Source organism: Procambarus clarkii, chromosome 2, assembly GCF_040958095.1.
Source record: "Procambarus clarkii isolate CNS0578487 chromosome 2, FALCON_Pclarkii_2.0, whole genome shotgun sequence".
NCBI classification, from domain to species: Eukaryota; Metazoa; Arthropoda; class Malacostraca; order Decapoda; family Cambaridae; genus Procambarus; species Procambarus clarkii.
The window spans coordinates 50,685,103-50,703,057 of record NC_091151.1 but is presented as its reverse complement, the minus strand read 5'-3'; the positions used below and the strand labels follow the sequence as shown (position 1 = coordinate 50,703,057).

The following is a 17,955-nucleotide window of genomic DNA, read 5'->3' as shown; positions in this document are numbered from 1 at the left end:
CCCCCCCCCCCCGCCCCATACCAATACCTTACAAGGAGACATATATAGTTGCCACCCAAACTGCACAGTATCCAGGCCCATGGAGTTCACGACCTCACTTCTCTCAAGACTGTCAAGTCTCTTGTCATTGAATTTTATGCCTTATATATGGGTAACAGAAGACTAATTTCTTTGTTTGGTTAATGTTCAAATATTTCCAGATCTAATAGGACATGTTAAATTAGTTTCTCATGTTGAAAATTTTGCAAATTGTATTGTTCGAGGATTTATGTAATAAAGGAGTATATATATATTCGGGTAATTGGATGAGATACATATATATATATATATATATATATATATATATATATATATATATATATATATATATATATATATATATATATATATATATATATATATATATATATATATATATATATATATATACATACATACATACATACATACATACATACATATATACATACATATATAATTAGTGGTGTAAATGTGAGGTGGGGTAGTATGGGGTTGTTGAGGCATCTGGCAGCTGGTGGATGATTAGCGTGGGTGGGGGGGGCTGCTGGTGTTACAGCTCCAGCACCAGCCCCGGACACCAGTTCCTCCACACACCTCGCACCATGAGGACCTTCATCACCGTGCTCGCTGCTGCCTGCACTCTGGCTTATGCCACACCTAGAATCACAGACTGCGGTAAGCTATAAAGATTTTTTTTTGACTTGTTGTCGACAGCAATGAACTCTCAGCTAACGGTGAAATGGCGTAGTGGGTTATCACTAACGGTAATCGCGTTAAGCACGGGTGAGTCTGGTCAGTAGCCTGATTGGTGACCACATTGGATAGGGGGCGCTACATGGCTCAATATGCAAGCGATGAGTTATAATAACGTGGCTGAAGTAAGTTGACCAGACCACACACTAGAAGGTGAAGAGACGACGACGTTTCGGTCCGTCCTGGATCATTGTTAAGTCAATTGTCTTGAGAATGGTCCAGGACGGACCGAAACGTCGTCGTCCCTTCACTTACTAGTGTGGTCTGGTCAACTTACACAAGTCAAAGGCTTCCTGTCCTCCCACAGGAAACTACCAAATTCACAAAATTAGTTGTGTCCCGCATGCTGTAAGAACCCAACACAAGTCATGAATATAATACGAAGACACAAATAAAATTCTATGTAAGTGTGATTAACGAGTGATTTATTGTACGGTAAAAGAATGAGGTCGAGCGGGACCTGTAATAAGAGCAAGTAACGGACAGGCAGACAGCGGCCAGTCACACTGTGATGCCATCTATCCTCTGATATTTTATTTATATATATGAGTTTGTTACAATCTTGTACAGCCACCAGTACGCGTAGTGTTTCGGGCAAGTCCGTAATCCTATGTTCCCTGGATAGTCTTGTTTAGGTTTCTATCCTAATTTCTAGTCTATTAATCCTAAGACTATCCCTGGATAGTTTTGTTTAGGTTTGTTTGTGTAATGTTGAAGGCGTCTAGGCAGCTTTGTATTTATATGTAAGGCTTTGTTTGCAGGCCAAGAGCTCTCCCTCCCACTGTTGATCTGAAGCCTTACTATGTGTTCTCCATAATACCATCTACCAATCGCTTAGTTAGGTCACCAGTTTATAGGTGACACAGATAGCTTAACAATGACGGTACTGTGCTCAATCAGTCCTCAGAACACGTCCAGGGTTCGAACCTGGATCGTTCATGTTCTCTCGGATCAAGTGACGGCGCTAAAAATAAGACAGGGTTAGGTGCAAATTTCAAGACTGCATTTCTAATAATGACACTTGTGATTGTTATTGGTGTGAATAGTTAGTTTTATAATGTACATTTAAAATATATTATCGAAATATATTATGTTCAGTACACACAAAGTAGTGTACAGTAGCGTGATATATCAAATTAACAAATCCACAAGGGCCGTGATGAGGTTTCGAACCTACGTTCGGGATGATCTCAGACGCGCCTTAGTCGATTGCGCCACGACATGGTAAAAGAATTACAACTTTGACTGCTACTTGGCCCCCCCCCCCCCACGAGGCTCCCACATTGCTCATATGTGGATTTGTTCATATTGTCATGTTTGTTAGGATTTTGCTTGTGGTCGTGGTTTCTGGTTTGAGACAGATCCCAAATGCTCGTTTACACGGTCGTTAAACCCCTATCTGGTTATGAACGAAAACACTTTACATGTCAGGCTGAATTAACAAGCATTTGGTCCTTGTTGATGAGGACGGGTTGTTACACACGACTCTACTGATGACATATTTGTACCTTTTAACTGCTTAGTTCACATCCTCTGCTTGAATCTCGCCATTCTGAATCCACATACTGCAAATACCTATTATCACCAACAACACCTAATAGTCCCAACTATTAAACACATTCTAGTATGAAATATTAATTTATAGCTGAGAAAATGCAGATCTTTAGTATGCAGTACTACTGTACGTTGATTTTATTTTTGGTGGGTAACCTGTATTGCTTTCAAAAGTGTTTAGTTCATTTATTATGGACCCCATACCCATCTTGTGGGCGGTATTGGAAAGGGTTAGAGGCACATAATGGGCTCAGGGACTGAACCCCACAATTTAGCTAAGCAAGTTACAATCTTGATGAGCTAGTTACAAAATTCAATAAAAGTCGTCACATCATCAATGGGGGAGCGTAGCCTAAACCATGTATTGACTTGCCTCAATTATCTCGTCTTGAGATATGGTTTCCTATTATCAGAGCCAGGCAGCCTGTTAGGCCTACCCAGGAACCCTGTTAGGCCTACCCAGGAACCCGTACCCAAGGTCGAACTGTCCGCGAGGGACAAGATTGTTCCAGTTCTCGCAGGTTATTACTGGTTCTCTTACACAAAAATATAGTTTTACTCTGGAATGTAGTCTACAGCTCTTTATTGTTTATTCTTATTTGTACTCTCCTATTTGTCATTTAGGCTTGAGCTTCGGCTTATTGATGCCATCTTTCCAGTAACTGATTAATGTAATCACTTCCGCCTAACTTTTGTATTTAGTCTATTTTTGAAATTATGAATGAAGTTGGCTTTACAACCTGTTTACGTCATAACATTTTCCTACCATTACGTCAATCATATAATTTTTTCACCTGACTCTTGAGTCTCAAGGCTGCCACTCCTGCTCTTTCGCTCTAGTGGTAATATAATTAACTATTTTTCCCATGTCATTTCCCTTAATTATTGTCTGTCATGTTACCCCTCTCATTTTCCAGTGTTCCTCGTTCTTTGTCCTTTACATTTTACTCGCTCTCGCGTAATTATGAGGAGCCTCGTTGCAAATCTCTGAATTTGTCGTTTCCTTTTCCAGTTCTTGAGGGACTGCTTTTTTTAGATTTTGTCCAGAGGGGCGAATTTATTGGGCAGCGCCACTCATCTTGAGTGGACATACTGCCATAGCAGCATGTACAACACTCCCCAAAAGGAAGAAAACCCGCTGGGTTGTTCATCCTGTGGGACTCTGCTTGTTACCTTCTCCAGCTCCTCACTGTCCCCCAGGTGCTGTCACCCACTTCAGTTCTCTTCCAGTTATCTTGCTTCTCTAGTTTGTGTAGCAGTCTTTTAAACGAAACTGGTAAAAGCATTTTTAGGTTAGAAATAGGCAAGCTTCCCAGTCCTATCTTATATTTTCTTAATTTATCAAAGTTCCACTACACTTATTAAGCACCATTTCTCTTCCTTACAACCGTGTTGGGACTTGTTTACATACCTAATTATTTTTAAATGTGCTAATCTAGATGTACTAATCTTATCCTTATTATTGTTGCTGGCCTGTACTAAAGTTCCTCTTCCATATCCCTTTCTTGTATATAGGTATTGCATTTGCCATCTTCCAGCTGCTGGGAAACTCTTCCTTCGTTAGTGAATTATTAAAGAAATTGCTACAGGTATACTGAGGGCCTGTGCAGCTGCTTGCAACATCCATGATGCGTTGTCCAGTCATTCAGATTTCATTTCATCTAATGTTGCTAGTTACCTCGTTGCTTCCGCTACTGTTACCTCAATATTTGTCACTCTCCTTGGGTTAATTATTTTACTCTTCACTGGGAACTATTTCGACTCAGTCGTGGATACACCCACGGAAGCTGACATTTAGTTCCTTACAAATTGCCTATTATTTTTTGTAGGGCCTCTTCCTTGTTCAGTGACTCATTTTCTCGTGTTCATTTTAACAAGTGAATGACTTAGTCATTCGCTGTAATTTTCCTTTTAATGATTATGTACCATCTACGGTTGTTTCTGCATTTTCAGTTGTATCTATTTTTATTCTCTTCTGTCCTTTGTTCTCTATTTTCCACTCGCTCTTGTTTTGTTTTGCTTCTTAGCATTATCTACTGAACAGTGAGTTGCTGTATTTCCTTAAACTGTTATTTTATTCCTTATTGGTTGTCTTATTTTCACCATATGTGCATCTCATTTGACTTCCTTAATTGTTTGGAGTTCCTCCTCCTCCTGCACATTTAAGATATTCTCTAGCTTTCGTGTAATTCCCTTTTATGTAGTCGAATATACTTTGTTTGCTATCCGGATGTAATATTTATGCTTCTAGTTCTATTCACTAGATAGGTTTTTGGGAAAGCTAATGCTCAGTACTCGCCTAATTGTGCTTGCAGGGGTTGAGCTTTGGCTCTTTGGTCCCGCCTCTCGACTGTCAATCAACTGGTGTACAGATTCCTGAGCCTACTGGGCTCTTATCATATCTACATTTGAAACTGTGTATGGCGTCAGCCTCCACCACATTACTTCTTTCAGTGTGTGTTTTATGATGAATATAGCAATTTGTTTGGATTATTGATGTTCCTATTGGCGATAAACAGTGTAGAGTCAAGGCCAACATGTACAGGGTCAACGTGTACACCCTTGGCACAGTACCAAGCACCGCTGCAAACATCACCCCAGGGTAGGTAAGGAAGGTGACTTCCTTGTGACCTGTTGTTGTCATAGATTCAGCTACTCTGAACAAGTTCCTAGTAGCACGGGCTATGGTGAGCCCGTAGTGGACTTACCTGGCACAGGAGCGGGGCTGTAACTAGGGACGGAGTGAGAGTTGTGATGTATTTATTGGGTCGTATCATGCCAAGGAAGGCAAGGCATACCTTAGTAAGACGAAGTTTCTTAATAGGGCAAAGCCTTCAGATTGACATTATCTTTACTTGGATGATGTGCTTGTGTTAATCTTGCCAGTAGGCAAGAGCACAAAGGATTAAACAGATAATAAGTCGGAGGAATGTATTTATCTGGAATAATAAAACTCCGTCTGAATCATTCGTCTAAAGCAGTCATTGATGCCAATTCGCGGTCCCATTTTGTTCGGAACATTTTTTATGCTGTGGTGACCTGACGAATTACAAATTCAGCGTCGGACTTGCAAGTAAAGTGATTCTAGCTTAGGAGGCGGTTGCCACGCAGCTCGGGGCTACAATACAAGTTTTCTGTTGCAAGATATCGCTGTTATTTGTGAACGCGATCATGCACATATTACGCTCATTACGAGACTAAAATATGACTGGTATTGTCAAAAATAAGCTGTCATTGATGCTGCTGCCACTGTTGCTTATTTTGTTGGGTTGATCTTTGGTGACATTCCCCGTTTAGCATCAGTCGGCGTCTGGTGACATTCCATGTTTGGTGAAAGTTGATGTTGGGTGGCAGTGTGTGTTCTGGCAGTCATTAGTGGCGCAGTTATTTGGTGCATGGCGTGTTGGGGGGGGAGGGAGGGAGGATGTGAACAAGAGGACGGACGAACTCATTGTATATCAACGGAAACTCCTTGGTCCATCCTCAGTCCTTCATGATCGCGTTATTCACCCTTGACTGAGTCGCACATTATTCATGTCCGTTGCTAATCCTTGCAGAGTTGTTCATTGCACTCTCAGTGAGTAATAAGAATGTAGACGCTAAAGGGCTTTAAAACGACATAAGCATGCAGGAAATGGAAGGCGAGCAGAAGCAAGCAAGCAAACGGTAGGCAAGAGGCACCAGGTGCACCCACGAGGTCCGGCAACCACCCCACATTAGGTCCGCTTGGTGCTTACTGCGTAATACTCCAGAAGCAAAAATATTGTTAACTTTGATCATTCTTTTCACTATTTTTTATTTCCTTTTTTTTGCTAGGACGTGTACCGTTTCTGGAGACAGGAAACTTGTTGGACTTGTATGATTCATATTTTCCTGACCTTTTGTTATCCTGGAGTATTTTTTTGTGCACTTAAGCTTTATGACTGTGGTTGCTGCCGGGTAAACTTTTATGATAGTGTTTAAATAACAAAGAAATCGTATGTATTGGAAAATGTTATGAGTCGTTAAATCCTCGACACTGAAATCAGTCTACAGCCATAAAATCTGATGGTTTTAAGAGCTCATACAAGGAACAAATCTTTGTTGAACATGAGGAATCGTTGATGCCTTGACGATATAAGCTGTCGACACAGACAGAAATCACAATAGCGTGGTGCATCAAATGAACAAATCCACAAGGGCCGTGATGAGGGTTCGAACTAGTAGACTAAGGCAGCGTTTGGGATCATCCCGGGTGTAAGTTCGAACCCTCATCACAGCCCTTGCGGATTTGTTCATTTGATGAACAAATTATTATTAATTTGAACATATTATTGACGTCTGGCTATACCAGACGACCAGTGAGCCAGCGATATCCCATCTGCATGGAAGATTATTTTTCATCGGAAATAGTATGGGCCTCTTACACCCTGCGGGGAACATCTCGCCACCCCATTTTATCGATTTTTTTCGAACTGACGCCCCTTTAACACCAGCCGGAATACGAGGCTACGCTGGTAGCTGCATAGTAGGTGATAGTGTAGTTTTTGTACGGGAAAGGCGAGGTACAGGTAAAACAGAGTTGTTTGTAGTGTACTAAAAGTTTAGTGATAGGCCTATCGTTAAGAGTTTTTGTTTATTTTTTTTAAGCGTGATAAACGCCGTGTGGGCAAAAACTTGTTGGTTGGCCTCCTAGGATATAAATACCAACGTGGTGAGCGTGACCACTGTAGAACATGTTGGCTAAGGTTAAGGTTGGCCCACGTAGACCTTGGCATACAACCTTCGACCTACAAAGAGGGGCTCTGATGTCATAATTACCAATCAATATAGTCGATTACCCATTCGACAATAGAGTGGTCCAGGACGGACCGAAACGTCGTCGTCCCTTCACCTTCTAGTGTGTGGTCTGATCAGCATACTTTAGCCACGTTATTGTGACTCCTCGCCTACATATGTCATAAATACTTGTCCAACGCCCAGGTAACTCGCACAAGGTGAGTGCAACACAAGGCGCACATTCTAGAGTAATGTCCCTGGAAAACAATCTTAATACGGGTAGTAATTAGTACTACCCGTTTATAGTGATATAATGATAGTGTAACACCCTGTCAGTGACAGGACGCCTTTACGTGACTTTTCAGGATTCCCATTAAAATGGACGAGGCTGTATTCGTGCGCTTACCCTTCCTCTTAACTGGCCAGATCTAATGCACTTAACCAAATGACTACAAAGGAATTTGCATTCTCATTTGTGTCAGGTTCACCCCAGAATGAAACAGTGACGTGGGATGTTTTGTATGTTTATTTTCCATTGTCTTAACCGTAACAAAAAATATCACATGGCTTAGGAAGGGACTTGCTTTAAAAATTTGCTGCATACCGGTTTCCTGCGAGCATCAAACGGGTATGCTTCGTGGTGTGCTGGCAGCGCGGCTTACTGATTTATTTATCTAACGGGTTGTTTTGAGCTTCAGACCTTTCTAATGCAGATATTTCGCATTAGAAAGGTCAGATATTTCGCCAGTATTGTATGAAAGAAAAAGTTTAACATACAAATTATGAGATATGAGCCGGAACTGTTCTAAACCTGCCCTTGACCTTCAAACAGTGGAGTTGCTGCCTTGCAATCTTAGAGGGCAAGTTTTTACCTGGTACCAACACACTCGCCCCCACACACGGCTTTCACAGTCACAGACTTGCCTCTCGAGCTGTCGCTCAGGTTTTGCAAGAGGTGGTGTAAGCTGAGCTTGACACTAGAAGATTGGTTGGCAGTGACAGGCACTGTTTTGCGTCATAAGGCAGGTAAAAGACTACCAAACTTGTAAATATATTTAAAGATGTATAAACAAAGGTGAAACTTTAGTTCTGGACTAAACCAATGTATTTCAGGGAGTATATACACGAATAGGTGTATCCCGCTTTCGGTAGATATACACTACAAGCTGAATTTAAAAAAAATAGTCATTTCTCTTCATCTTAACATAATAAAGGTAACTGCAGAAGGCCTATTGGCCCATACGAGGCAGCTCCTATTTATATCCACCCAAAGTGTGGTCTGATCTTCACGCTGAATTTAGTTCAGTAGTAAAGTATAACATAAGAACATAAGAACATAAGAACAAAGGTAACTGCAGAAGGCCTATTGGCCCATACGAGGCAGCTCCTATTCTATAACCACCCAATCCCACTCATATACTTGTCCAACCCGTGCTTGAAACAATCGAGGGACCCCACCTCCACAATGTTACGCGGCAATTGGTTCCACAAATCAACAACCCTGTTACTGAACCAGTATTTACCCAAGTCTTTCCTAAATCTAAACTTATCCAATTTATATCCATTGTTTCGTGTTCTGTCCTGTGTTGATACTTTTAATACCCTATTAATATCCCCCCGGTTATGTCCATTCATCCACTTGTAAACCTCTATCATGTCACCCCTAACTCTTCGCCTTTCCAGTGAATGCAACTTAAGCTTTGTTAATCTTTCTTCATATGAAAGATTTCTAATTTGGGGAATTAACTTAGTCATCCTACGCTGGACACGTTCAAGTGAATTTATATCCATTCTATAATATGGCGACCAAAACTGAACTGCATAATCTAAATGTGGCCTAACTAGAGCAAGATATAGCTTGAGAACCACACCAGGTGTCTTGTTACTAACGCTGCGATTAATAAATCCAAGTGTCCGATTTGCCTTATTACGAACATTTATGCATTGATCCTTTTGTTTTAAATTCTTACTAATCATAACTCCCAGATCCCTTTCGCAATCCGACTTCGCAATCACAACACCATCTAGCCCGTATCTTGTAACTCTATCATCATTACCTAACCTCAGAACTTTACATTTATCAGCATTAAACTGCATCTGCCAATCCTTTGACCATTTCAAAACCTTATCTAGATCAACTTGAAGTGATAGTGAGTCCTCCTCCGAATTAATTTCCCTACCGATTTTCGTATCATCGGCAAATTTGCAAATGTTGCTACTCAAACCTGAATCTAAATCATTTATATATATTATAAACAACAGAGGTCCCAGGACAGAGCCTTGAGGCACTCCACTTACAACATTTTCCCACTCTGACTTGATTCCATTTATACTAACTCTCTGTTTCCTTTGGTATAGCCATGCCCTAATCCAGCTTAATATAGCACCCCCAATACCATGAGACTCTATTTTTTTAATCAGTCTTTCATGTGGCACTGTATCAAAAGCTTTGCTAAAGTCAAGGTATACAACATCGCAATCCTTACCACTATCAACTGCCTCAACAATGCTAGAATAAAAAGATAACAAATTTGTTAAACATGAACGGCCATTTATAAAACCATGTTGCGACTCAATTATTAATTTATGTTTTTCAAGATGAAGACGAATTTTATTTGCTATTATAGATTCGAGTAACTTTCCCACAATAGACGTTAGGCTAATTGGTCGATAGTTAGACGCAAGTGATCTATCTCCTTTCTTAAAAACTGGTATCACATTAGCAACTTTCCAAAACTCTGGCACTCTGCCTGACTCTATTGATTTATTAAATATGGTTGACAGTGGGTCACAAAGCTCCTCTTTGCATTCTTTAAGCACCCTAGCAAACACTTCATCCGGCCCTGGGGATTTGTTTGGTTTGAGTTTTACTATTTGTTTAAGAACATCCTCCCTGGTAACTGCTAAACTCGTCAACCAGTCCTCGTCCCCACCCACATAGACTTGTTCGGCTGAAGGCATATTGTTAAGTTCCTCTTTAGTAAATACAGATACAAAATATTTATTAAAAATACTACTCATCTCTTCATCACTATCTGTTATTTGACCTGTCTCAGTTTTTAATGGACCTATCCTTTCCCTAGTCTTAGTACGATATAACTGAAAAAACCCTTTAGGATTTGTCTTTGCTTGCCCTGCTATGCGAACTTCATAGTTTCTTTTTGCTTTCCTTATCTCTTTTTTAACATTTCTAACCAGTTGTACGAATTCCTGTTCTAAAGTGACCTCCCCATTTTTAATCCTTTTGTACCAAGCTCTCTTTTTACCTATAAGGTTCTTCAAATTCTTTGTTATCCACTTTGGGTCATTAGTATACGATCTATTCAATTTGTATGGTATACTACGTTCCTGTGCTTTGTTTAGAATATTCTTAAATAAGTTATATATTGAATCTAACCCTCTAGAGGTTATACTTTAGCCTTCAGCCCAACACCAAACCGATACATACATGCTGGGTTTGTATTGTAAATGAATTATCACGTTGTTAAAGATAAACTAAAACTTACATTCTTCCCTCGTTACTAGATTAATAATATTGAAATATTTGCACGTAATCAGTATTAAAGTTATGGGCAAGTTTTTTTGGCATGGCGCGGATGCTTGACTATGATACAAGGATCCCAGCAGAAATTGAATGGTCATTATTTTGATTTTGGACAGTGTGCATATTGAGCAACGTGCAAGTCATATCTTGGCCCCAAGTGCCGGTAGTCATCTGGCAGTGCTGCTTTCTCTTATCACACCCATGTGTGACGCATGCAATGGAAATTGTTTTATAAACGTAATTCACTTTAATCATTTGATACAAACCATATAATGGACGTTTCATGCATTAACAAAACACTGGGAGATATTTCATAATACTAACTGATGGTTTCAACTGCATGACGTGGAAGCCTTGACATGACAATATGGCCATTACCAAACTCTGCACACATTACATATTTTGGGCTGGCGTAATGTGTGTTTCAATAGATAGTCGTGACAAGGCCGAGTAACTCAACTCGCCGTATAGAAACTGCAAGAAAGTGTCCAAACCTCTCTATTCGACCAACTACACTAGTCACACACACACACACACACACACACACACACACACACACACACACACACACACACACACACACACACACACACACACACACACACACACACACACACCATAGCCATAGAGGCCATAGATTTAAACTAGCTAAACACAGATGCCGAAGAAATATAAGAAAATTCACCTTCGCAAATAGTGGTAGACGGTTGGAACAAGTTAAGTGAGAAGGTGGTGGAGGCCAAGACCGTCAGTAGTTTCAAAGCGTTATATGACAAAGAGTGCTGGGAAGACGGGACACCACGAGCGTAGCTCTCATCCTGTAACTACACTTAGGTAATTACACTTAGGTAATTACACACACACACACACACGCATCTCTTTGTATAGTTAAGCAATGATATGATCTATTATTAGATAATTATATAAACATTTCAAATATAGTTATTAACCAAATAATGCAATGTCGTCAATTGTAAACTTATATTAATGATAATCTGTTTATATAACCATGTAAATATGAGCTCGTGTATAGTAAATATTTAGTTATATTATAATACAGATTAAGAACATATGTACAACCTTTCTAAAGATATACTTGCCACATGAATCTCAATTTAATTTTTTTTAATAATCACGTGTTAAACAGATGGGACGGCTTACCAGAATTTTCACATCATATGATTATAAAAGGATTAGATAAGCATGTCAAATGCGTGTCATACCGTCATAAGTCTTCTTCAAATGTTACAGCCTCGTCTGAACACGAGGCTGTAAATGTCTATTTAAATATCCATTTCATGACATAAATAGTCTTTATATCACAAGGGATTCAAGAAGAGGCCCACAACAATATGTACCAGGCGTTTACATCTATGATGAGTCTGTTACTAATCTTTCTCCACACCCACTCATTTGGGCGGCAGCTTGACAGTCATGTGCAGTAAGCAAATTTTGGATACTTGTCAAAGATTCTGGTAGATCATTATGAAGCACTTACACATTTCCTGGACACCATTGATAGTGTTATCTATGAATTCCGCTATTTTTTCACATTCCATTATATAATGAGGCAAATTATGTCAATAGTTCTGGTGACAGTTTACATTTAGTCAAATTACATCAGCGGATGATGCAAATTCCCAGAGGTACTAGTAGCCGAACCTATAAGCCTAAGCCGAGCCTAATCCTAACATTTAAGTCTACCTAACTTATTGGATGATCCATAGACGTGCGGTTCTTCCTGCATAATAGAATGATAAATGAAGCAACTAGTGTGAATTTCACTTTGCCTCAAGTCTACTAGAGTTCGTTGCTGTTCCCGGAACAGCAACTGCCCCCAGGCCGATTAAAGACAATCCTAGATGGTAATAGATTCCCTCTTTTTTTAATGAGCGAGAGTTTTGGCCAACTCATCAGTTCTGTCATGGATTCAGAGACCAACATGGGACGGAACCCATATTTTGCGATGATTTCAGGGCTCAACGTCTCCGCGGCCCGGTCTCCGATCAGGTCTCCTGTTGCTGGGCTGGTCAACCAGGCTTGCATCCTAACGTATGAATCACAGCCTGATTGATCAGATGCCCACAAGAGACAAACTTACTTCATCATTGTCATTATATCCGTCTAGCTTCAGACACAAGCATGTCACTATGCCTTAGGGAGCAGAGGGTAGTCAAGGATGAGCTCTTGACTACACTCGTCAACGTGTTAACTTATCCCGATGGTCTGTTGCAATTTGACATTGTTACATTAAAGACCAATGCATATATGGCAACCATTAGTTTTAACGGATCTTCTCAACACCGCAGACTATTTGTGTATAAGGTGACTAAGCAAATTATATAAGAGTTTCTTAATGCCTGGCCTCGCAGTCAGCACTTCCGCGTGCTTGCTGAGTAAACAATAAGTCATTGGAAAGGCACCTTACATGTTCCTTTGTCCGCCACTTTCCCAACACCGTTACTACATCTCACGCCATATCTTTTATATGTTATGAATAACAAAGGTCCCAGGACAGCCTTGAGGCACCTCACTTACATTTTCCCACTCACTACCCCATTGATACTATATGATGTTTCCTTTGGTATAGCCATGCCCTAATCCAACTTAATATGGTACCCCCAATAACGTGAGCCTCTTATCTTTTTAATCAGTCTTTCATGTGGCACTGTATGAAAAGCTTTGCTAAAGTCAAGGTACACATCATTACAAACCTTACCTCTATCAACTGCCGTAACTATACTGGAATAAAATGATAGCAAGTTTGTTAAACATGAACGGCCATTTGTAAATCCATGTTGTGAATCATTTATTAATTTGTTTTTAGAGATGACGATTGGTATTTGCAAATTATCGATTCAAGTAACTTCTCAAAATATACGTTAAACTAATTGGCCGATCGTTTGACGCAAGTGATCTCCGTTCTTGAAAATTGGTACCACATAGTAACCTTCCACGACTCTGGCACTGACCTGCCTGGCTCCAATGATTTATTAAATGATAGACAACGGTTCGCAAAGCTCCTCTTTGCATTCTTTATGCACCCTGGCAAGCACCTCAACCGGCCCTGGGATTTGTTTGGCTTGAGTGTCACTATTTGTTTAATAACATCCTCCTTGGTAACTGCCAAACTAGTCAACCTATCCTCTTTCCCACCTATATCGGCTGAATAGTAACCCATATATCTGCACGTGAAGAATTACACAAATTTATGAAGGTAGATTCAAATTATAGTGCTTAATTTTTAAGGTATTATAAATAATCAGCGTAAATTTATACGCGTTAAACTTGTGTGCCTGCTGATGTATTGAGAGGAAAATGGGTGAATCTTGGCGAATAATGCACATGTAAGATAAGAGAGTGGTAGATTCAATTTCCTTATTATGCACCCCATACCCATCTCGTGGGCGGTGGTGTAAAGGATTACAGAGGCACATAATAGGTTCAGGAACTGAACCCTCTAGTTCGTTAAGCTGGGAGAGTAGAGTGCTTGGGCCGTGTTATAGATTCAGCTACTGGGAACCAAAAGTTCCAAGTAGCACGGGCTATAGTGAGCCCGTAGTGGACTTACCTGGCACAGGCGCGGGGGTTGGGCCGTGGTGAGGCAGGCTTATATAAGGAAAAAGTTGAGGACCAGACTTGGCCCCGGGGATACTGTAAGGCTGGCCACGGTCGCCACTACCCTTTCTTTCTCTACCCTTTCACCGTCTACCACTAACAGACTTTATTCCCCTTTTTCGTACACCCGCGATATATACACAAGTGCTGTACACGCACTCGTGTACATATAGAAACTAAACATGATTATTCCTGTGTTTACTTACGTACACAAATGTATGCATCAGCTATAGGGTGTACATGTGTGTGTTGGCAACGATTATAGAACGGGCGACGGCCCAGAGTCCCGTTGTGAAGTGGATGCCGTAACTCTGCCCATCTCCACTTTCTCTCGGACAGTTCACATCATTTCTTAATTAATAATTAATATTAATGATGTCAATTCCTCTGACAATTTTGTTGGTTGTGATCATGTCTCCCCCTTACTTCTATATCTTCCAGTGTCGTGAGGTGCATTTCATGCAGCCTTTCCTCATAACTCATGCCTCTTAAGTGTGTAATTACCTAAGTAGTTATCTTACAGTAATAAATGTATTAATATAATATCTTGCTTTTTCAGGTAGTCTGGCCACAATTGATTTTCAAAATGTCTTCATAACTGGTTGTAATAACCCGGGTCGAAACTGCATATTCACAAAAGGCCAGGATGCCAGCATGTCTCTGCCCTTCACACCAAGTAAGACCAATGCTTTGTATTCCAGGGGTTTGGGGAGGGAGAATATGCTTAGGATATGTAGTTCTGATACTCGATATATACTCTTTGATATATATTGATATACCAAATATTTGAGTCTTTGATACCCAATACTTAGATATGTTATTGTTGGTTCGAAATAGTTAGTTGTGGTTTACACACCAACTTTGAGTAACGCATGACTTAGAAACGTGTCTATCCACAGGTACTCAAGTGCAGACGCTGAATGCTAAGGTGACAGGCATTTTGGGTAAAGTTATTCCTATACCCTTCCCCATAAATCCCGAAAATGCCTGCATTCAGTCTGGACTGACATGTCCACTTCAAGCAAATCAAAAAAGTACCTACACAGCGACACTCCCAGTTTTGAATTCTTATCCATCTGTAAGTATGATGACTTTTACCAAAATTACAAAGTGTGTGCATACAGTACACTGATTAGTGCCTCTTCCCAAATGCAGACCTCCCTATAACAGATTGCTAAAAAAAAAAAAAAAAAAGGATCAAATCCGCCTAGCAGACTTGCCCTCCAGAATTCAAATTTCCAACAAAATTAGGATTCTGGAGGGGCACTCTGAAATTTAAATTGGTTCATGGCATAAATTAATTTTCATCTAATTGTATTTTCTTATTCTTTACTTATTTTACTTTTTATTTGCAAATACAGTACTATTTAAAATACTGTAATCAATTTCTGGGTGCAGAAGGTATAGGCACTGATATTATACAGTATAAATTGTTTATTAAAAACTAAAGAACATGTGTAATTTTTTTAAATAAATGTAACAAAGTGAATTTGTGAAACATAATATGAAGTATTCCAACAAGATGGGGCTGGTTAACTTTGACATAAAATAAGTATGTCGGTAACAAAGGTGTGGAAATACCTGGTAATTATTAATGTGAATGTGGAAGGGAATACACTAACAAAGTGCAGTGAGAATAAAACGAGCATTAAAGGACCGCTAGAAAAAGATGTACTGTGTGGTAAATTTCACAAACTAGTTTATTTGTAACTTTTTTTGACTTACAGATCTACTGTAAGTCATTTTTGGTAAATCATATTGCTAAGAGAAGGTGGTACAATAACACAAGAGAACTGAATTGTCTGTGGTACAGTTTTCTAGTTTCATCTTGTAACTAATTTCACACACTGAAAGTATCGGGTAACAAATGTAACTTGCAGTGTTGCATTTAGTTAATTTTAAATATTGAAGCTTGCTTTAGCTTCGTCTAGGACTTTAATAATTATTAATATTGTATACCGTTTCTCAACAGCTGTCTCTGAGTGTGAAGTGGGAGCTACGGGACGAGAACAACAACAATGTCGTGTGCCTCCTGTTCCCTGTGCATATTCAATAGATAGCGATATAAAAACTTTTTTAAATCATACATTTTAAGCAACTATTACTGTAAAAGAAAGACATGTGCTAAAACATCACAAATGTTAATTTTTTTTTAAATATTGAAGGCTATGAACATCTTAATTTTTAATGTGAAATATAAGTAAAATTTATTGTAAATGCAAATGCATAATCATGACACAAAGCTTAAAATTTATTTCTAATTTGTAAGAGACCTGCCCACAAAAAAATTGTAATTAATGAATCACTTTTTTGATGGTTTATGCTCAATTAGGATGACGAACTTTATATGTACACACTTTGTATTACAAATAAAAGGTTATATGTACTGTACAGTACTTACAAGTATGACTCCTGCTGTGTTGTTCTCCCATTTCCTCTGATAAACATTAAATTTATGGATTCTCCTAGAGATATTTTGTAATATCAGCTTTTAACTGAAAAATATTGACTACTAGCAATTGCATCACTTAAAAAAATTGAGGTAGAAATTTCACATGTTTAGTCAATGAGTGGCTAGTTAGCCATCCCTTTGTGGAACAATGCTTTATTTATTTGTTACTATCCTTGTGGTTATTTATAATTGCATGTATTTTATGCAATGAAAGCCATTTTGCATTTGTATTATGACTACCGTGTAATTTCATTTCAAATATGGTATAGATTATAGCAACTACTGCAATATTTTTCAGTATAGCTTCATATTCCCAATACTATTAATACTTTTTAATGAAGTACTGTATGGGTTTGGTATGTTACTGCCATATTCTTGCTGTACAATCTCGAATTGCAAGATAATTTAGTGTCACCTGAGGTAATATGGGTAAAGTGTAGTTTCAGATGTCTATAACTGTGTAGTTGATCCACTGAACAGCATGAAATCTGTTGAACAGAGCACGAAATAAAGCTTCTAAAATTTTATTCTTTTGACCCTTTACTTGTTCTGTTTTAACAATAGCAATGTACAGTACAAGTGGAAGCTGCAGTAAAAAAATGCCAACAAACCCCAGGAATGGTCAAATGAACCTTTGATTTCAAGGAAAAGTAGATTGTTATTCAACCGTAAAAATCTCGGGTGTGCCCCCAGTTTGGACTGCTGTATTCAGGCATGCAGACATCATCAGAGGGACATACCTGCTTTGGAGAAAGTACAACACAAGCGAGTCATCTCTGAAGCAAGACAATAACTCGTAATAGGGATGTTAGAGGGCCAAAAGACAAAACGACCCTGCAAACCAGACCTGATAGTACTGATCTCGTTGAAACTTTTAAAATGCTGAACAGATCTTGATCCACACCACTTCTTTAAAAAGGTCAAACATAATACACAAAAGGACCAATAACTTCAAACTTGAAAAACCACAATGTAGGACAGACAACTGGATGCTTTTTCACCCATAGCATCCTAATCTGAATCCATAGAAATACCTATTGGGTTGTGATTTATGTCAGGCTGCAAGCAGCTGCATCCAACAGTCTGGTTGACCAACAAAGAGGCCTGGTCGGAGACTGGGTCAGAGCCGTTGATCCCCCGGAAGCTACTAAAGGTAGGTAGGTATATATCTATGGAACTGCCTTCACACAAAAGCTGTAAATGCCAAGACATTGCTTCAGTTCAAAATTCAGCTGGATTTTCTGCCTAAACAGGC

General features: G+C 39.4%; 1 pseudogene; it reads left to right on the top strand.

Moving 5' to 3' along the window:
* The first annotated feature begins 539 nt into the window (after window positions 1-539).
* Window positions 540-17,223, top strand: LOC123762340 (NPC intracellular cholesterol transporter 2 homolog a-like; annotated as a pseudogene).
* The last annotated feature ends 732 nt before the right edge of the window (window positions 17,224-17,955 follow it).